The sequence below is a fragment of the Oryx dammah genome, unplaced genomic scaffold, assembly GCF_014754425.2.
Source record: "Oryx dammah isolate SB20612 unplaced genomic scaffold, SCBI_Odam_1.1 HiC_scaffold_13, whole genome shotgun sequence".
Classification (NCBI taxonomy): Eukaryota; Metazoa; Chordata; class Mammalia; order Artiodactyla; family Bovidae; genus Oryx; species Oryx dammah.
Window position 1 is genome coordinate 19,580,889 of NW_024070197.1, and position 14,076 is coordinate 19,594,964.

Consider the following 14,076-nt stretch of genomic DNA (forward strand, 5'->3'; position numbering starts at 1 on the left):
TCCTAAAATTTAATTGAAGATTTTATGCCTATGTTCCTGAGAAATACTAATTTTTACATTTCTGTATTATGTTTTTATTTTAGGGTAATGCTGTCTTCATTGAATAAGTTAGGAAAAATCTCTTCCATTTTCAGAGTTTGTGTAACATTGGAAAAATATCTTAACTTTGTAATAGAATTCATGGTAAAACCCTACAGAAGTGAAATTTTCTTCATGGAAAAATGTTCATAGTCACTTGTTATCCCTACAGTGACTGTCCAATCCATAGTAGTGATGCCTCCACTTATACCTGATAGTGATAATTTCAGTTTTCTCCTTTTATTTCCTGGTCAGTCTTTCTAGAAGTTTGTCAGTTTTGTTAATCTTTTAAAAGTCCATTTTTTTGTGTGTTAATTTTTCCCTATTGTATATTTCTATTATCATTTCTTTAGTTCTGTCTACTTCAGATTTATTTTTCTATTGCTATACTCTTAAAATGGAAAAATTAATTCACTGCTTTACAATGTTTTAAAAAATTTTGTAGCCCTATTTAGTGTGAAAAAAGCCCAACACTTCCTGACAGACAAAACTGGGCCTGTTCTACTTAGCTATTGATGAGGCACATTCTCTGCATTTGTTATTTGAGATTTATAATTGAAAGCAAAGAAACATACTCCTGCCAATTTAAGTAGAAAGATAATTTATTGGAAACCTATCAGAATCCCTGGAAAGCTAGAGGACTGAATTCAGCAAATAGGAATGAGGGAGGCCAAGCAGCCAAAGCATGCTAAAAAACTACTTATTGGGTCTCTACTGTCCTTGCTTCTCTGGGGTAAGGTCTGGGGCAAGTCTAGGGCAGAGGTATCTGGTCATCAAATATAGGTCAAGTGCCTACATCCACACCAAAGCAGAGCCTGGACATGATGAATGACTAACACTCACTTTTTAAAAGAAAAGGATAGTACTGTGATGGTATTTTATTTGGACTAAACTGTGAAATCACTGATTGTTGAAATGAAAGTTTTCTGGTGGTAAAACACATAGGTTGCTCAGTGCCAGGAAAGAGGACCTAGATTTTGGCATTGTGTTCTCTTCCTACCTCACACTACAACTTATTTTCAACTTCTGAGAATTGTTAGTCGCTCAGTTGTATCTGACTCTTTGCGACCCCATAGACTGTAGCCTGCCAGGTTTCTCTGCCCATGGGATTCACAGGCAAAAATACTGGAGTGAGTTGCCATTCCCTTCTCCAGGGGATCTTCCCAACCTAGGGGTCAAACCCAGGTCTCCTGCAATGCAGGTAGATTCTTTACCGTCTGAGCCACAGGGAAACCCAGAAGAGGAAGGAATTTGGCTTAAAGCTGAAGACTTTTTGCATCTGCTTGGCTAAGGCTGAGGCAAGTCCTGTGATCCTCTTTGTCACAGCAAATAGGAGACTGTGTGCCTGGGGCCACCTTCCTTGTTCTGGAGAAGATGTCATCTCTGATCCCTTGCTTGGCAGGATAGACTGAGATTGCCTGCCTCCTCCTTCTTGAAGGGTGTTAGGAGTACACTGTGAGAAGCTAAAGATGGGGAAAGCTCTGGGAACTTACCTTAAACCAGGAACCAGGCCAGCCAAAATGGTGGTTGGTGATGGGAGGGAGGGGAAGGGGAAGGCACTGGGCCTGAATACACTTGGGGAGGTGGTGCTAGGCTTCAACCAGACAGTAAAAGGAAGCAGAGTTATACCTTTTCTGCTAAAACTGGTTTTAATGAAAGATGGCATGCCAAGAGGAAGACTCAGGATAGGTGAGCATGGCCCCTCTCTGAGCCATTCCTGGAAGCTTTGCTCATCAGTTTTTCTTCTTCATGACCCTATATCTATACTGATGGATAGCGTGGACCAAATTCTGCACCTGACTTGACTCTAAATAATTGAGTATTTGACTATCCCATATGTACTCAGGGGAAAGGATCTTGGTGGGTTTGTGATAAAGCAGGTATTTGTTCAGGTGGCTCTCATCATTTCACGTGGCCTCGATGTGATTGGCCTGGTCAACAATCATCACCTCATGGCAGGCCTTGGCAAGTCTGTAAACCTCTGGCATGGACTCCCCAAATAAGGCCCATATGTAATAAAAGCCCTCCTTATCTTCAGGAATATGGGCCTGTGATGGAGGCCGGCGTTCATATTCAAAGTATTTCTGAGTCAATCCATAGAAGCCAGGATGGAGGGTGCCAAACAAGGAGGAGAGGATCTCCATGCCTACATCATCACTAAACTTTATATCCACATTTGCACACACAAGGTAATCCACCTCCTAGTGGAAGCGCTGCTCAATAAAATTGCTGATCACCTCCATGCGGTGTATGGAAATCTTCTGCCAGCGGGCATACCTCTGGACCTTGAAGATGACCATCTGCCGTCCTTTCTGAAGGCGAATAAGAGGAACGTAGGCTGGCCGATCAGTGAAGATATAGTAGTTCACCCTGTGTCTCACCATAAAGTACATCTCTGCCATCTCCAGGAACAGCTTCAGGTGGAAAATGTTTTTGTTTTTTTTTTTTAACAACAAACACAGTTAATCCAATGGTGATGTTCTGAAGCCAGAACTGCTCGTTCAGGATATCACAGTTGAAAGTCCCATTCCAGATGATGGGAGCCAGCCAGGGGGTCATAAGTAGGACATCTTTCCTAGGTGGTACAAGCATATCTGGTGGGGGATACACCATCCTTGGTAATTTTACACTTTGCGGTGTGTGGTGTTCTTTAATAGTTATGCTTGCCTCAGTTGGGATGTTTTCCAGTTTCTGGTTTCTGGGTTTCAAGTAACAATAGCCAAGAAAGTGTATGATGAAAACTGTTAGAAGAAAGTTCTCTCAATGAAACATTGGCTAGTGTCCTAGCCAATATTTGTAGTACCTGAGCCATGCCTGCTCGGCAGAAGAATGTCACCTCTTGTCTTCTCCACAATACTGGGGCACTCATCCCTCCTGACCTTCTACCCTCAGTGTTCTCCCCAGGGCAGAGTGAGGCGGAATGACCCCCACTCTCTGCTCACTACTCCAGCAGCGCAGTCTCCCCGAGGCCTGACACCAGTGCAAAGAGGCACCTTGACCCAAGGGCATTTTTTGTGGTGCCCTGTGGAGAAAGATGGGATCCTGGCAGGACCTTTATAAACTCGGTTTCTGTCTGAGGTGCTGTCAGAGTAACCAGGCGGCAGGAATTAGTCTACAGACTGCTGGAACTTAATGACCTGTGTGTAGGAGAGAAGTCTGGGCATGCAAAGCAGACTCAGGGCACTGGCTCAAGGCAGTGCATTGAGTAGGTCAGGGACAGAGATTGTGATGAATATGAAGCAGAACAGTAGCCACCAGAGTGCCTGGCCAGGGTGTCAGGGCTTGTGCACTGGCTTACCATTGACACTTACTGTCCATGAGCTAAGCACTGGGTTTCCTAAAGTCTACTAAGTCAAGATCAGACTGTCTTCATGAACACATCCACATAGGCTAATATGGGCCAGCCTTTGGGAAGCCTGACTTGGGACCCATGATTCAGGTGGAGAGGAAAGAAGACCTATAGATCAAGGATTGTTTTCCTTTATCCCCTTTATAATGACTTAAAATCCATTGAGTATTTACTTCTTTTTTGATACCTACCTTCCAATAGTGTTAGGACTACTAAGCTTGATGTACATTATCTTGTTTAATCCTTTCAAGTCTAGAGGATAGATGCTACATTATCCTCATTGTACCAATGGAGAAATAGGCTCAGGGAGGTGGGTCTTGGTCCACAAATACAAAGCAGCTGTACTCCAAAATATCCTGCATTTTTACCCTCTGACTCATTTGTGCCTTCTCTGAGGTTTCCTTTATTGAGGTGGTTTTTGTTTGTTTTGTTTCTGTCGGGTTCTTTTGGTTTTCTTCCTTAGGGTTTACATGCAGCTGTCCCTCAGGCTAAGGCCTGAAGACAGTGAAGAGAGGCTAAGATAGTGCTCCGTGCTAACTCAGGGCTCTGCACATTGCCATTTCATACACCTCCTCCCTCTGATATTCTAGGCAGCTCCAAATATATACCTCCCAGAAAATGAAGCTTCAGACACAGACCCCTCTTACCACACTGTGGAACCAACCACAGGTTAAAAAAAATGGTCTCATGGCCAATGAGGAGTACCTGCCACCTGACCATGGAATGGGCTGGCGCTCCTATATTGTTCTGTGATACCTTGCTCCCACCTTCCTTCAGAAGTGGGTGGCTGGGACTTCCCTGGTTGTCTGGTGGTTAAGAATCCATCTTCCAGTGCAGAGGATATTGGTTCAGTCCCTGGTCCAGGAAGACTCCTCATGCCACGTGGCAACTGAGCCTGAGCTCCTCAACTACTGAAGCTCATGTGCCTAGAGCCTGTCCTCCACAACAGGAGATGATACCACAACAAGAAGCTTGTGTGCCCCAACTAGAGAATAGCTCCCACTTGATGCAACTAGAGAAAGTCCAGACTAAGCAAATGAAGACTCAGTGCAGCCAAAAATAAATAATTTTAAAAAATTAAAAAAGAGAAGTAGCTGGTTGGAGATGGGAGTTGTACGGGTGTTATGAAGTCTTCTCAGTAGAGTTCTGAGCATATTGGGAGGAAGAGTGTTCTGATTAGTGTCTTTTAATGGAGTCATCTATTTATGATATAGATTGTGACTTTTGCTTTGCTGTGCATAAAGATATAGCAGATTCCTGATGAGCACTCCTGACTGGAGGGCCCTCCCTAGGAAGTTTCAAAGAGGGTGCAGTGTGGCTTGTTTCTTTTATCCCTTGAGGCTTTGAAAGGTTGTTGTTGAACCACAAAAAGACACTGGGATTCCTGGGCTCCAAAGGAGAAGAATTCAATCCAGGGCCAGAGACGAGGCTTGATCGCTCAGAGCTTTTGTGTAATAAAGTTTTATTAAAGTACAAATGAGATAGAGAAAGCTTCTGACATAGACATCAGAAGCGGGCAGAAAGAATACCCCTCCTGCTAGTCTTTAGCTGGAAGTTATATAGCTGCTAGCAGTCTGCTAATTAAAGGAAGGAAATGTCTCAAAACTCAGAGAATGGCACCAGGTCCTTCACCCACAAGATACATTTTGAGATTATCTTGGTACCAGGTGAGTCATCCTGGGCCATAAAACAATTGATATGAATCTTGAAAAGCAGATTCCCATACAAATATATAGTTTCATTAACATAGATTAAGAGAACAATGTATGAGTATAACATACTGGTTTGTCAGGTCAGTTCTGAGCCTTTAGGCGAATCGACTTGAAGACAGAGTCTGGGGTAAATGCATATACATTAACATAGCTTAAGACGAACATTTCCAAAAGAAAAATGCATTGGTTAGCTCAAAGTTTAAGAATAGTTAAGTTCAGGTGGAACCAGGTGTCATGGCAACACACAATTTTAAGAGAAACCTCTTTTAAAATTTGTATAGAGAAAGGAAATTTTATATATATACACAAATAGAAATATATAAAAAGATAGAAATATATATATATATATACTACTAGTTTGTTTCCTCCTGCCGCTTAAAGAGAGAGATAAAAAAATGTCTGACTATTTCCTATTTCCTCCATTTGGAGACCCCTGGCGCCTTCCTGCCTATTACCCTCTCAGCTTCACCAGGTTTACTAACTTCCTTTCTGAAGAATAAAAGGTACTCAAGTGCTTTTGTGTTAATGGAGCCACACTTGCAGGCATCCCAAGGAAACCACTTGACTGAAAAGAAGTAGTCTTAGCCATGTCCACATATCTGACTGGAGGATTCCAGCAATAAAGCCTTGCAGTTCACTAGGAGAGAGCTTATTCCTTGAACTGGAGTTGCAGCATTCTGGAGAGGTATGAGGTACACTGGGGGTACAGTCTCCACCTGTGATTTTTGACAGGGACTGAATGCCCTCAGGATGCTGTTTCACCTCTGAACTAGGTGGTGGTCTTATGGCATTGGGAGGAAGACAACACAGCAGATTGAGTGTCTGCGCATTTCTGTAGACCATGATCTACAGTCACAAGCATTATCTACCATATTTCAGCCTCCTTGCAACCTTGAGAGATGAGAGTAAAACCTAGCATTATAGATAAGGAAACTGAGGTTCAGTGTGTTACAGTGTATGCTAAAGTCATACAGATGCTGGTCAGCAGAATCTGCTCCCACTGCCCATTGCTGGGGAGACAGGCTTGGCTAATTCACCATGTGCCTGTGTACATATTACAGTCACTTTCCTCTGAATTCCTCTGAATCCTATCTAAGGAATGGGAACAATGCCCCACCCCCTTACCCATTAAATATAATTATTTTAAATGAAAATGCCACTATCTGAAGTATTTAGGGACCTGATATTTTCCCTTTTCTTCTGTTGATTCTTGTTCATGGTGCCTTATTTAATTCTGTGTTTTGTGTTTTAAGTTTTTCTGAGCTCCTGCCATTGCAGAATTCCTTGGTAATTCTTGGAGATTTCTCTTGAGGCTGGATTGAGAGAGATTTCTTCCAGATTTTATACATATGCTTCTGTCAGGTGCTTCCAAAACCAGTGTCACCTTAAACTGAATTCTTAGCTTGAGGTTTGATTTTTTTTTTTGGGGGGGGGGTGGTTCCTCTCAGTTGATTTGTATTCAGATTCCAAGTTCATCTGAAGTCCTACTGATTGAATTTCAAGGAAAATGTTTTCCACTACACTTAATATTACTTATGAAACAAAAGATTGGGCACTTTTTTGTCTCTTATTTTCTTCATTTTATTCTTAGATTAAGGGTATTGCATGCTGGGGTTAGAATTTTATTAGATTTTTATGTTTTTGGATTTTCTACCTTGATGAGGCCCTAAGATGTCTGGTGCTGCCCATTCTCCATTAGTTAATGCAAAGTAAAATCAGTTTCCCTGAAGCTTGACAAATTCCTCCTTGGAAGAAGTTATCCTACCTCTGTGGGTTCATGCTTTCTTTAGATTTTGGCTTCCTTCCTGTACGTCTTATCTTTTTGCAAACTCAGTGATGTACTCAAAACATGGAGAATCTAAATTATTAGCTAAACTAACAGTTAAACTAAATTAATAGGTTTCAATGGGAACGACATTCAAGGTAACCAGATAATCATAGTGCTGAAATCCAAATTCAGTACTGAATACTCTGATGCTTTCACTGTAGATAAGCATAACTTTGTGACTAACACTAGTTTTCTTCCAAGAGTAATTTTATTTTTTATCTTACTGAGCTATTATAATATTGACTATAAACAGTGATGCCAGGAACTTATGTTGTTTCTGATTTCAAAAGGACTGCTAACGTTTTACCATCAAGTATGATGTCTGATATAGCTTTTAAATTAATTTATATTTTGTGGTAAAAAACATGTAATGTAAAATTTCCCATATTAACTACTTGTAAGTGTACTGTTTGGTAATGCTAAGTCTATTCAAACTATTGTGAAACAGATCTCTATAACTTTTTCATCATATAAAACCAAAATTCTATCCATTGAACGACAAATCCTGATTTCTCTCTCCTTCTGGTCCCCAGATAGCACCATTCTATATTCTGTTTCTATGAGTTTGACTATTGGGTTCATAAAGACTGGGAGAGATGACTGTTTTTTCATTGCCCAAATTTCAACAGAAGGTCACAAAGCATATAAAGAAAATACAGATCCTTGAATTACCTGACAAGGAATTTAAAATAACCACCTTAAAGTTGCTCAATGAATGAAAAGAGAACACAGAAAATTAAACGACATCAGAAAAATCATGCATGAAAAAACAAGAATATCAACAAAGAGAAACTCTAAAAAAGAACTATCAGTAATTCTGGAGCTGAAAAATACAATAACTACAATGAAAAATTCACTAGGGAATTTCAACTGCAAACTTGATAAAGCAGAAAAAAGAATTTGTGAACTTGAAACAAGTCATTTGAAATTATCAAGTCAGGGGAACAAAAAGAAAAAACACTGAAGAAAAGAATTGCCTAAGGGATTTAAAAGATACCATCAAGTGGAACAATACATTCATTATGGGAGTCCTAGAAGAAGAAAAGAGAAATAAAGGCACAGAGAGACTATCTGAAGAAATTGGCTAAAAACTTTCCAAATCTAGGGAAGAAAATAGACATATAAATTCAAGGAGCTCAACAAATTCTAAGTGGAATTAATTCCAAAATATATGCACCAACATACATTATAACAAAACTGTCACGCGAGTGTATGTTCCTCGATTCTTTGTCTCGTCACAACAAAGATTTGGAGTGATGGACATTAAAGCCCCCTCAGCATGTCACAGCTCTCCGGTCTTGGATAGACCGTGTTATAGCTCTCAGGTCTCCAATGGACCGTGTTATAGCTCTTAGACAAATCAGTGTTACAGCTCAGTGTTACAGCTCTATTTTATTTAGAAGATAGCAGGAAAATCCATCTTTCAGGCGTGAGGGCACGTCGATCTAAAGAGATGAGGAGAAGAGTGCCCCAGCGTGCGGGAGAGAGAGAGAGAGAGAGAGCTGACTTTGGCTCCTCTGTTTATATGTTTATCTCTCCCTGGGCCTGTCCTATGTAAATTGGGCCAGCCAGGAGTGTTGTTTGTTTTACCTGAGGTCCTCACTCTGGTCCTCGGACCTTCTTTTGTTTCATTTTCACGGGCTTTTCCCTTCCTTATCTGTAGCCACCACCATTTTGGACTCCTTTTCCCTGTTCTACCTACCTAACAAAAACTGTCAAAAATCATAGACAAAGAGAGAATCTTCAAAGCAGTATGAAAAAAAGTGACTTGTCATGTACATAGGTGCTCCCATAAGATTATCAGTGGATGATGAAAGAAATCAAAGATGACACAAATAGATGGAAAAATATACCATGTTCGTGGATTGGAAGAATCAACATAGTGAAATTAAGTATACTACCCAAATCAATCTATAGATTCAATGCAATCCCTATCAAAGCTACCGATGGTATTTTTCAAAGAACTAGAATAAATAACTTCACAATTTGTATGGAAATACAAAAAACCTCGAATAGCCAAAGCAATCTTGAGAAAGAAGAATGGAACTGGAGGAATCAACCTGCCTGACTTTGGACTATACTATAAATATAAGAAAGCCTTCCTCAGTGATCAATGCAAAGAAATAGAGGAAGGCAACAGAATGGGAAAGACTAGAGTTCTCTTCTAGAAAATTAGAGACACCAAGGGAACATTTCATGCAAAGATGGGCTTGATAAAGGACAGAAATGGTATGGACCGAACAGAAGCAGAAGATATTAAGAAGAGTTGGCAAGAATACACAGAAGAACTGTACAAAAAAGATCTTCACGACCCAGATAATCATGATGGTGTGATCACTCATCTAGAGTCAGACATCCTGGAATGTGAAGTCAAGTGGGCCTTAGAAAGCATCACTACAAACAAAGCTAGTGGAGGTGATGGAAGTCCAGTTGAGCTATTTCAAATCCTGAAAGATGATGCTGTGAAAGTGCTGCACTCAATATGCCAGCAAATTTGGAAAACTCAGCAGTGGCCACAGGACTGGAAAAGGGCAGTTTTCATTCCAATCCTGAAGAAAGGCAATGCCAAAGAATGCTCAAACTACCGCACAATTGCACTCATCTCACATGCTAGTAAAGTAATGCTCAAAATTCTCCGAGCCAGGCTTCAGCAATACATGAATTGTGAACTTCCAGATGTTCAAGCTGGTTTTAGAAAAGGCAGAGGAACCAGAGATCAAATTGCCAACTTCTGCTGGATCATGGAAAAAGCAAGAGAGTTCCAGAAAAACATCTATTTCTGCTTTATTAACAGTGCCAAAGCCTTTGACTGTGTGGATCACAATAAACTGGAAAATTCTGAGAGAGATGGGAATACCAGACCACCTGACCTGCCTCTTGAGAAACCTATATGCAGGTCAGGAAGTAACAGTTAGAACTGGACATGGAACAACAGACTGGTTCCAAATAGGAAAAGGAGTACGTCAAGGCTGTATATTATCACCGTGCTTATTTAACTTCTATGCAGAGTACATCATGAGAAACGCTGGGCTGGAAGAAGCACAAGCTGGAATCAAGATTGCCAGGAGAAATATCAATAACCTTGGATATGCAGATGACACCACTCTTATGGCAGAAAGCAAAGAGGAATTAAAAAGCCTCTTGATGAAAGTGAAAGAGGAGAGTGAAAAAGTTGGCTTAAAGCTCAACATTCAGAAAACGAAGATCATGGCAACTGAGCCCATCACTTCATGGGAAATAGGTGGGGAAACAGTGGAAACAGTGTCAGACTTTATTTTTTCGGGCTCCAAAATCACTGCAGATTGTGATTGCAGCCATGAAATTGAAAGACGCTTACTCCTTGGAAGGAAAGTTATGACCAACCTAGATAGCATATTCAAAAGCAGAGACATTACTTTGCCAACAAAGGTCCATCTAGTCAAGGCTATGGTTTTTCCAGTGGTCATGTATGGATGTGAGAGTTGGACTGTGAGGAAAGCTGAGCACTGAAGAATTGATGCTTTTGAACTGTGGTGTTGAAGAAGAGTCTTGAGAGTCCCATGGACTGCAAGGAGATTCAGCTAGTCCATTCTAAAGGAGATCGGTCCTGGGTGTTCTTTGGAAGGAATGATGCTGAAGCTGAAACTCCAGTACTTCGGCCACCTCATGTAAAGAGCTGACTCATTGGAAAAGACTCTGATGCTGGGAGGGATTGGGGGCAGGAGGAGAAGGGGACGACAGAGGATGAGATGGCTGGATGACATCACTGACTCAATGGACGTTAGTTTGAGTGAACTCTGGGAGTTGGCGATGGACAGGGAGGCCTGGTGTGCTGCAATTCATGGGGTCGCAAAGAGTTGGACACAACTGAGCGACTGAACTGAACTGAACACTATGGTACTGGCACAAAGACAGAAATATAGATCAATGGAACAAAATAGAAAGCCCAGAGATAAATTCTTGCACCTATGGACACCTTATCTTTGACAAAGGAGGCAAAAAAATACAGTGGAGAAAAGACAATATCTGTAACAAGTGGTGCTGGGAAAACTGATCAATCACCTATAAAAGAATGAAACTAGAATGCTTTCTAACACCATACACAAAAATAAACTCAAAATGGATTAAAGATCTAAATGTAAGACCAGAAAATATAAAATCTTAGAGGAAAACATAGGCAGAACACTCTCTGACATAAATTACAGCAAGATCCTCTATGACCCACCTCTCAGAGTAATGGAAATAAAAACAAAAATAAACACATGGGACCTAATTAAACTTAAAAGCTTTCTCACAACGAAGGAAACTATAAACAAGGTGAAAAGGCTGGCTTCAGAATGGGAGAAAATAATAGCTAATGAAACAACTGACAAAGAATTAAGCTCCAAAATTACAAGCAGCTCATGCAGCTAAACAGCAGAAAAATAAATAACTCAATCAAAAAGTGGGCCAAAGAACTAAACAGACATTTTTCCAAAGAAGACATACAGATGGATAATAAACACATGAAAAGATGCTCAACATCACTCATTATCAGAGAAATACAAATCAAAACCACAATGAGGTACCATCTCACACTGCTCAGAATGGCTGCTATCAAAAAGTCAACAAACAATAAATGCTGGAGAGGGTGCGGAGAAAAGCGAACCCTCTTACACTGTTGGTAGGAATGCAAAATAGTACAGCCACTATGGAGAACAGTGTGGAGATTCCTTAAAAAACTGGAAATAGAGACTCCATACAACCCAGCAATCCCACTGTTGGGCACACACACCAAGGAAACCAGAATTGAAAGAGACACGTGTACCCCAGTGTTCATTGCAGCACTGTTTACAATAGCTAGAACATGGAAGCAACCTAGATGTCCATCGGCAGACAAATGGATAAGGAAGTTGTGGTATATATACACAATAGACCATTACTTGGCTATAAAAAAGAACGCATTTGAGTCATTTCTAATGAGGTGGATGAAACTGGAACCTATTATACAGAGTGAAGTAAGTCAGAATGAGAAACACCAATACAGTATATTAATGCATATATATGGAATTTAGAAAGATGGTAATGATGACCCTATATGCAGGACAGCAAAAGAGACACAGATGTAAAGAACAGACTTTTGGACTCTGTGGGAGAAGGTGAGGGTGGGATGATTTGAGAGAATAGCATTGAAATATGTATATTACCTTATGTAAAATAGATGACCAGTGCAAGTTCGATGCGTGAAGCAGGGCACTCAAAGCCAGTGCACTGGGACAACCCAGAGGGATGGAATGGGGAGGGAGGTGTGGGGGGAGCAGTTCAGGATTGGGGGGACACATGTACACCCATGGATAATTCATGTTGATGTATGGCAAAAACCACCACAATATTTTAAAGAAATTAGCCTCCAATTAAAATAAATTAATTAATTTTAAAAAAAGATTATCAGTGAAATTCTCAGCAAAAATCCTTCAGATGAGAAGGAAGTGGGATGATATATTCAAAGTGCTGAATGAGAAAAAAAAAAAACTGCCAAACACAAAAGTTATATCTAGAAAAACTGTCCTTCAAAACTGAAGGAGAAACTTAGGTGTCATTGATAAACAAAAGCTGAGGGAGTCAATCACCCTGGACTTGAACTAAAGAAAAGTAAAGGGAATGTCTTTATATTGAAAAGAAAGTTGATGACACAGCAATAGAAAACCATACGAAAACATAAAGCTTTCCGATAAAGAAAAACTCAGACAAATATAGTCTTTTAGTATTACAATGACGTGTAAATAACTTTTAATTTTGGTACAGAATTTAAGGGACAAAAGCATAAAAACTATAAACTTATATTAATAAATATACACTATAAAATATATATTTGTGACCGCAATAACATAAAATGGGGGTGGAGAAGCAAAGGAGTGAAGTTTTTGTGTTCAACTGAGATTGTTATCATTTCAAAATAGATTGTTATAACTTTAAAATGCTTCATCTTATCCCTATGGTAGTGAAAAAGAGAATATCTACAAAAGATACTTGAAAGGAAACAAGAAGGGAATGAAAGCATGTCACTACAAAAAATAATTGATGAAATGCAAAAGAAGATAGTAAGAGAACACAGGGAAAAAATGGATGGAGATTAACAAAATGGTAATTAAATTCTCTGTGAGTAACTATGTAAATTGATCTAACACTCAAATCAGAAGATACAGATTGGCTGAATGAGTTTAAAAATAAAACAAGCAAGCCAACTATATGCTGCCTACAAGACTCTCTTTAGATCTAAGGAAGCATGTAAACTGAAAGTGAAATAATGGAAAAATATAATCTATACATATAACCAATAGAGAGCAGGGTGGTCACACTATACAACACAAAATAGGTATTAAGTAATAACAACATGGAGAACAGTGGAGAAATAACTCCAGAAAAAAATGAAGAGACAGAGCCAAAGCAAAAACAACACCCAGTTGTGGATGTGATTGGTGATGGAAGTAAAGTCTGAAGCTGTGAAGAACAATATTGCATAGGAACCTGGAATGTTAGGTTCATGAATCAAGGTGAATTGGAAGTGGTCAAGCAGGGGATGGCAAGAGTAAACATTGACATTTTAGGAGTCCCTGAGCTAAGACTGGGATGGATGAATTTAACTCAGATGACCATTGTATCTACTACTGTGGGCAAGAATCCCTTAGAAGAAATAGAGTATCCCTCATAGCCAACAAAAGAGTCCAAAATGCAGTACTTGTGTGCAAGCTCAAAAACAAAATGATCTCTGTTCGTTTCCAAGGCAAACCATTCACTATTACAGTAATCCAAGTCTGTGGTACTGTGACATACTGTGATATCACAGTATACGGTATACTATATCACAGTATATTGTATATATACTGTGATACTGCCCTGACCAGTAATACTGAAGAAGCTGAACGGTTCTATGAAGACCTACAAGACCTTCTAGAATTAACAGCCAAAAAGATGTCCTTTTCATTATAGGGGACTGGAATGCAAAAGTAGGAAGTCAAGAAATACTTGGAGTAACAGACAAATTTGGCCTTGGAGTACAGAATGATGCAGGGCAAAGGCTAATAGAGTTTTGCCAAGAGAACGCATTGGTCATAGCAAACACCCTCTTCCAACAACACAAAAGAAGACTC

At 39.9% G+C, this 14,076-nt stretch overlaps 1 pseudogene; it reads right to left on the bottom strand.

Annotated features, from left to right (window-relative positions):
• Window positions 1-1,811: 1,811 nt before the first annotated feature.
• Window positions 1,812-14,076, bottom strand: part of LOC120873304 — a 45,485-nt pseudogene continuing 33,220 nt past the window's right edge.